The 6,963-nt window shown below is 45.1% G+C and overlaps 1 protein-coding gene across 1 annotated transcript in view; it reads left to right on the top strand.

Annotated features, from left to right (window-relative positions):
- The first annotated feature begins 625 nt into the window (after positions 1 to 625).
- Positions 626 to 6,963, top strand: part of RDX (radixin) — a 41,492-nt gene continuing 35,154 nt past the window's right edge. The window contains exon 1 of the mRNA XM_055702529.1: positions 626 to 755. The gene's annotated coding sequence lies outside the window, so the exon portion shown is untranslated. The remainder of the gene's footprint in view (positions 756 to 6,963) is intronic.

The raw sequence follows: 6,963 nt of genomic DNA, 5'->3' as shown, positions 1-6,963 counted from the left end.
GAGTTTCAGGAGGGCGGCTTTACCGCTAAGCGCCCGTTAGGAGCAACCGCGCGGGCAGAGCCGGGCTCGGGCGGTGTCCGCGGGGCACTCGCGTCTCCCGGAGCCGGCTGAGCCCCAGCCCGCAGGGCGCCGCGGAGTCCCCGCAGAGAAGCCGCAGCGCGGTAGCGGCCCTCGGGGCAGCCTCACGGGGTGGGTGCTCGCCACCATCCCCTCACGGGAGCTACAACTCTCGCCCGCGCCGTCCCCCCCGTGACCGCCCCAGCCCCTCGCCCTCCCCGTTCCCGCAGCGGGAGCCCCGGCCGGCTCCGCCTCACCGCGGCCACGCACGGCTCCTTCCGCGCCCGGGGGCCGCCCGCGCACCCCCAGCCCCCGCGCCCCTCCGCCAGCCCCGGCACTACGGGCAGCGGCTTCGCGCCGCCTGTTGCGCATGCCCGGCCGCGCCGCGCATGCCCAGAGCGGGCGCAGGAGCAACATCTGATAGGGGGGAAAATCCGAACGGCGGCGGCCTCCGCCATATTGCGGAGCTGTCAGCGGCGGCCGCGCTTGGCACTTCGTCCCCGGCGGCGCCGCGAGCAGCGCGGGGCGGCCCCGCAGCGCCTCCTGCCCCGCTGCCAGCGGGGGACTGCGCGGTGGCGGGGGGGACACACACCGCCCTGCCCCGCGAGGAGCGGACACCGCCGCGCCCAGCGCCCTACCCCGGGGTCCCGTTCCCCCCCTCCGCCCGGCACCGGGAGCGCGGGGGAGCGGAGCCGCAGGTGAGGCGGGGGAGCGGGCCGGGCCGCGCCGGCCCCGCGGGGCGCTGAGGCGAGGGGAGCGCGGGCGGCTGTCAGCCGGCGCGGGGGCGGGGTCTCCCCTGCCCGGGAGGGCAGTGCGGGGGCGGCAGGCCGCGGCCGTGGGGGCCGGTTCCCCCGCCGGGCTCTGAGGCGGGAGCCCGCCCGCAGCCCGGGGCCGGGGTGGCGGGGGGCACCGGCGCGCAGCGGGGCGACTTGTTGCGGCGGCACTGCAACGCGCCGCTCGTGTGCGGGGCGCCGCCGCCGCCCGGGGGGCCCGGCTCGCCCACCCCGCCGCCGCTGAGGGGGCGGCGGGCGCTTTGTTGGGGAAGCCCCGGGAGCGCGCCCTCGGCGTGCCCGTGCCGCGCAGCCCCCTCTGCATTATTCATGTCCCCCGGCGCCGCGGCTCTTGAGGTTACCGTAGACATGTGGCAGTCGGGTCGGCCAGCTGACTGTGGCGGTGTGGAAGAATAATAAGGAATTACTTCATAAACGAGTGCTGTGAAGCATCTGTTGCTGTCTATTGTTTTCAACAAACGCACATTTTGAGAGTCCTTAAATACTGAGCGACGTAATGGGCACAGCGGCCCTGAATGAGCCTTTGTGCATTGTTTCTTTTTTGAATGGGTTAATGTTTTGTGCAAGTCGTGGGCATTTGTGATTAACCTTGCTGCTTAACGTCGAGCTCAGATAAGGAGGTTTTAGTTTCAACTTTTTGGAATTCGTGTCTCTTGTCAGTTTTCTTAAGTTGAACGTGAAAAAAAAGCCCAACTCTTTGGACTCTAGGCCAACGCAACTAATCACATTAGTTGTAAGGTGCTATTAAGCTGTATTTTGCAGTCAGTGTAACACCCTAGACAAGTATTTCATGTTCTTTCTGGTGCAGGCTTTTAAAAGATTCCATTTTTTTTAACCGAGTTATGGGAGTGGCAGTTCTGAGTTTTAATTAATTCTGCCTTTGTGCCTGGTTTTTGTCAGGCCTCAGACATCTGCCTGCATCTTTTACCCTGTTTTGTTTTCATCAGGGATGCTTGTCATCGTGTATATGTCGCAGAAGCGTTTTGAGAGCTCATCTGCCTGCACAGCACTTCGCATATTCAGAAGATCATAGAAATACTGTTGTTGCTGTCAGTTCTTATATAGTGCATTGGCACAATGCTGCTGGGCAGCGTGTGTTGAGAGGGAAGACATGGAGCTGGTATATAGTAACATTATGGCTACTGCGATGAGGTAGTTTTTTGATCGTTAAAGATAAGAGACAGGTAGTAACTGTGTGTTAGATTATAAGACTTACCTCTATTGATTTATCGATTTAGCATAAGATGGGCTGTGAGAAAAATAAACTACAAGCCTGTGCAATGTTCCCAGATAAGCAGCCTTCCAGCAAATGGCAATTGCAAGGCAGTGGCGCATTTCCAAGCTTTGTGCCAAAGTGACACTGCTCTTCTATCGGGGAGGGAGACTAGAGAGCAAAAGTGCAACAAACAGCTTTAGAAAACACATGGAAAATGACATAATGTGACATGTCAGGAGCTGTCCAGAGACTTTTCCTTCAGTGCTGACTGAAAGAAACAGTGTAAAAGTGTTCGTAGAGGTGACAAAAAGAATTCTGGTCTGACTATTTCTGCCATTGCAGTAGAGAGCATTGCGGGGCTTGATGATAATAGAACTGCCGGAAAAATGTTGGTTCACGGAAAATCAGGTAAAGCCATAAAGAGAGTGAGAATATGGATCCATCTACAAGATGCAGAATTAAGGGGGTAAGAAGTGCAGAGGTTATGATACTAGAAGGCAGTTCTTGGTAAAGAAAGTTACTTTAGCTGTTGCCAGAATAGGTATATGGCCTTTCTTCTTCGACAGTCTTGCCCTGATTTTTGAGAGAGGGTACTTCTGTTGGCAAAGGTGAAGAAGGAAGTTGTTGAAGGTATTACTTTATTCTATGGGATGTGTTAAATACATCAAAGCTGTCTTGTCTCTTTGTATTGCATTTAGAAGTCTGTGGGAGTAGAGGAAGGGGAGGATTTTCAAGTCTGTAAATGTAAACAAAGCTTTATACAAACTTCTGAAGAAAGTCCTGATTGTTGAAAGATATTGATCTATTAAAGCAGCACTCAATGTATCTTGCATGCTCAGCGAGTTTACTCCAGAGCTGAAGGGGCCTAGGTAAACTCTTTCCTTTCAACACTGAAGGACTGCATCTGGGGGCTAGCTTTACCAGTAGACTGATTCTCAGCTGTGCTTTGAATTTAAACAACCTTTTTTCCTTTCTGCTTTAGACATTTATCAATCACTCTGTGAAATGAAACTTTCAAGTCACATAGTATAAGGAAAACCAAGTATTACGTTGGCCCAAAAAGGGATTTAATAATCTTTACTCTGGAACATTTCAATTTAAGAACCCTAGGTAGTGTGTATGGAGACTGATGCAAGTGGCCGGTTCATATTCATAAGTTTATTTTATGGAACTCATTCTAAAAGACTTAACAGCATCATTCAAAAAATATAATACCTGGTTTTGAAATAGGATATACCCAGAATTTCAGTTATGTTATAATTCTTGCTAACTGTATTTCTAGAGAAGGGTTTATTTCACTTTGAAACAACAGAGTACCTGCATCAGTCACGCTTCTTAAATTCCATTTTTGCTGGTACGTCAGATGTACATGGGAAGACTAGCCATCCTGGCAGAGTAGTCCAGGATCTTCAAAATCTTCACGTTATTTCAAATAGTGCAGTTGTGAGTACTTTGAAGCTAAATTTTGAAGTTAAGGTTACTAAACTATTAACTGTACATAAATTACATAATACACCTATAGCATACCAGTTTATTAACTGTCAAACTGCAAGTATTGCACGAGTATTCTTTGGCTGGTCTGTGTTGCTTTTTATTTAACTACTGTCTTGGCAACTGCCAAGTTTTCATTTGTACTTTTGGAGTTCTCGGGAACTGCAGTTTAGAAGAAACACTTCACTCTTCAAAATATATTGAATTGTAAATACATTTAATGCATAACGATTGTGCTGGTTATATTGCAATTATTTTTCATGGCGGCAGCAAGCCCATCTCAGGTATTTCAGGGAAGGTAGGGTTGGGGAAAGTGGTGGTTTTAAGAAGGTAAAGATACAGTACTAAAATAAAAAAAGTTGGTATATAAAACTCTGCATGTGATACCTAGTGCTGGTCAAGTCTCAATTATTACTTTGGCTGTAGAATTCAGCTCTTTATTTTTCTTACTTGCCTTTTCTTGTGAGATAGATGGCTTGTTTTGTTTTCCCCCTTGGCTTGCTTACATCGCAGACAGTTGTGTAATGACTTCTCTGTCTGTCTGAAAAAGATGTATGCAGAAGTAAAGTCTGTGGCGAATGAACTTCTTTATTGGACTGCAGCAAGTGTGTCGTTAGGGAGCTGTTAGTGGAAAAGATTACCTGCCCTGCAGGCATTCACAAGCTGCTTTGGAGTAGGGAGGTGTTTCTGTAGAAAGCTGAGACCAGTTAGTCAGGTACCGTGGCCTGTAAGTTCCCTGTTGCTGCCTCCCCAAAGATGTAAAACTTTTAGGTATCACAAAAAATGGAACGGAGTAAGACTTTGAAAAGAAAAAAGGTATGTAAATTTTAAGTAAGTTCCTGTGAATAAGTGAGTTAATTATATTGCTGTGGCTAAAGCTCTGTGGTCCTTGCCATCTGTATGTAGGAAAACAGATGGTGAACCTCTTGCTAGAGCTTAGACGGCACACTGCTGAAGAGACTGCTTCTGAGAGAGGGTCCTAAGCTGTCAGATAAGGTCCTGCTTTTGAGGGCTAGTTCTCTGCCAGCCAGGCGTCCTGCTCAAGCCTTCTGCCTCCTATCCCATCCTCACCTGACCTCAGACCCATGGCTGTATGTATGAATGTTTCTTTTGAAAGCAGCTGCTGCATGAATTATTTGACAGAATTTTGGCATCAAGCATTTTGTGCACCATCATTTTCTGAAGAACGCTTTCTTTGTCATCTTTCAACAATTGCTTTATTTGTTGGTTTCTGTGGCATAACTGGAAACATGGATGATACTGATTTAAAAATACTAACTGCTTTGTTGTGAAATTAATTGAAATCACAGCTCTTCGTTTCAAGAGAATTCTTGAAGTTTTGGACGATTTTTTTGCTTGTTTATGGTGTGGAGCCTGCTGATACTTTGGTGGTTTAGTCCAGGGTCCAGATTACTGTGTATGCTGTGAAGGTCTTGAGCGTTGGATGTTGTAGCAGTAGAAGCTCTGCAAAGTTACAGCGCTGCTAATACTGACTTGAAAGAAGCACCTTTGTGAATTGGAATGCCAAAGTGATGAGCCTTTATGTCCAGTAGGTCACAAGCTCATTTCAGAATGCAGGAAATGACAGGAATATATCATTCCCAATCCCAGGTGGCTAGTTTTTTTCCTCTTATTTGCAATTCCATGTCACATGAGTGTTAAGATAAAACCACATAGAAGTAATCAGTTGTTTCAAAGATAAAGATTTAGTAAAACTGATAATAATTGCATCCACTAAATGTAAATTCATTGGAAACTCCTAAGCAGCACAAGTGTATTACCACTCCAGTAATAATAGTAGAATATTTTGCCTGGCAGTGATTTTTGGTTTCTTTTGGCCAAATATTTTCCTTGTATTTAATTTGGTTTTAATGTTATATGGTGCCAATAATTGGGAAAGATAGGGTGATATTTTCCTGTTCAGTGTTTATTTGATTTTATTTTTTGCAGTTTTAAGATCTATGAACTTCTTTATTTTTACATATGTATAATATTTAGTTGCAATGCTTTTGTGTCAACAAACTGATTTGAAATGATATGATATTGAGTATGAAAGTATAGACACAGGCTGTTTTTTGCATTTGTGTATAAAATGGAAACAATGGTCCATGAATTTAAGTTGTAGACCCTATCACTCAAGTTTGATTATTCCCTTCCCCCCTTATTATATGGCACAAGTCTTTATGATCTGAAATAGAAACAAGTCCAGCATAGTTGGCTGTAAATTTATTAAATTTCATTCTTTTTTTTTTTTAAGAAATGATAGATTATTTTTTTTACTCTAGTAAAAGATACTACAGCAAACACTTCAACAAAAAATACCTGGGTGTTATTTGTTTTGCATAGATTATTTTTTTTTCTGCTGCGTGTGTATTGTGAAAGTCAGGCCCATGAGATCTGTGACTCTTGACAGTGAGACTTCATTTGTATTGAGTTTTGCGCAAGAGCTTTCTGATAGCTTTGTTTTCTTGCGTGTGAACAATAAATGTTAATTCTGTAAACTCACTTAAATTGCATGTCTACTAATTGTGATTTGATGACATAGAATTATCCTCAAAAACTTTGTAGTCATGTTTCCGATTTTAAAAATTACATTGAGATTTTCAAATATGTTTCCAAAGAAGTAATTTAGAAAAATGTTTGGGTAAAACCAAAAGCAAAAAGTCAGGACGTGTTTATGTTTATGGCAGAATTTGCAATGATAAAATGTGTGAGGGTATGACAGTCATTTCAGGTGATAGACATGGTCTCTCTTAGCAAGACCTCTTGATAGAAAGTTGATAACGCAGATCTCGGCCTCTTGCCATGTGTTCTCATTTGTCTCCTGGAGACTGGACTTATCAGTCATCTTACCATACTCCTCCTTTTCAATGCTAATGTAATGATAGGCACATAAAAATGGTTGTGCTACTTTCTATTACTTTTAGTACTGTTGAGTTGGCACGCTTATAAAATGGTAGATGAGAATCTAATTTAGTTTTTGCATTGTTAATTAACTGAGTTTAGGGCTTCTGTCTACCTTCAGTTTTGCAAGCAATGAGCCTCTGCAGGCAGGAAGGTGAACACAAGTATTAGTACACCTTGGAATCCTGCCTACTGTTAGCGGGTCTTAGAGCCAAGCTTATTTTGCTTTTTGCTACTCTTGAATTTTTCTGAGGAGTATATTGGGGAAAGGGGGGAAGAAGACAAGGTAATCTCTTCTGTGAACTGGAAGCATGCTGTTGAATTTTATCAAAAGCCAGTGCTGTAAGCACCCAAAACCCCATTTTATTTTATTTTTCCTCTGAAAGCTTTTGTGGCTAAAAGAAAAGGGGTGTGTGTGTGTGTAGGAAATTGTGTAAAAGTATATTCATTCTTTTCAGGAATATATTGAATAATATCTTAGAACATTAGTCTTACTGATACTGC

This window comes from Falco cherrug, chromosome 2 (assembly GCF_023634085.1).
Source record: "Falco cherrug isolate bFalChe1 chromosome 2, bFalChe1.pri, whole genome shotgun sequence".
NCBI classification, from domain to species: domain Eukaryota; kingdom Metazoa; phylum Chordata; class Aves; order Falconiformes; family Falconidae; genus Falco; species Falco cherrug.
The sequence above is the reverse complement of the archived record's forward strand: the minus strand, read 5'-3'. Positions and strand labels throughout refer to the sequence as shown.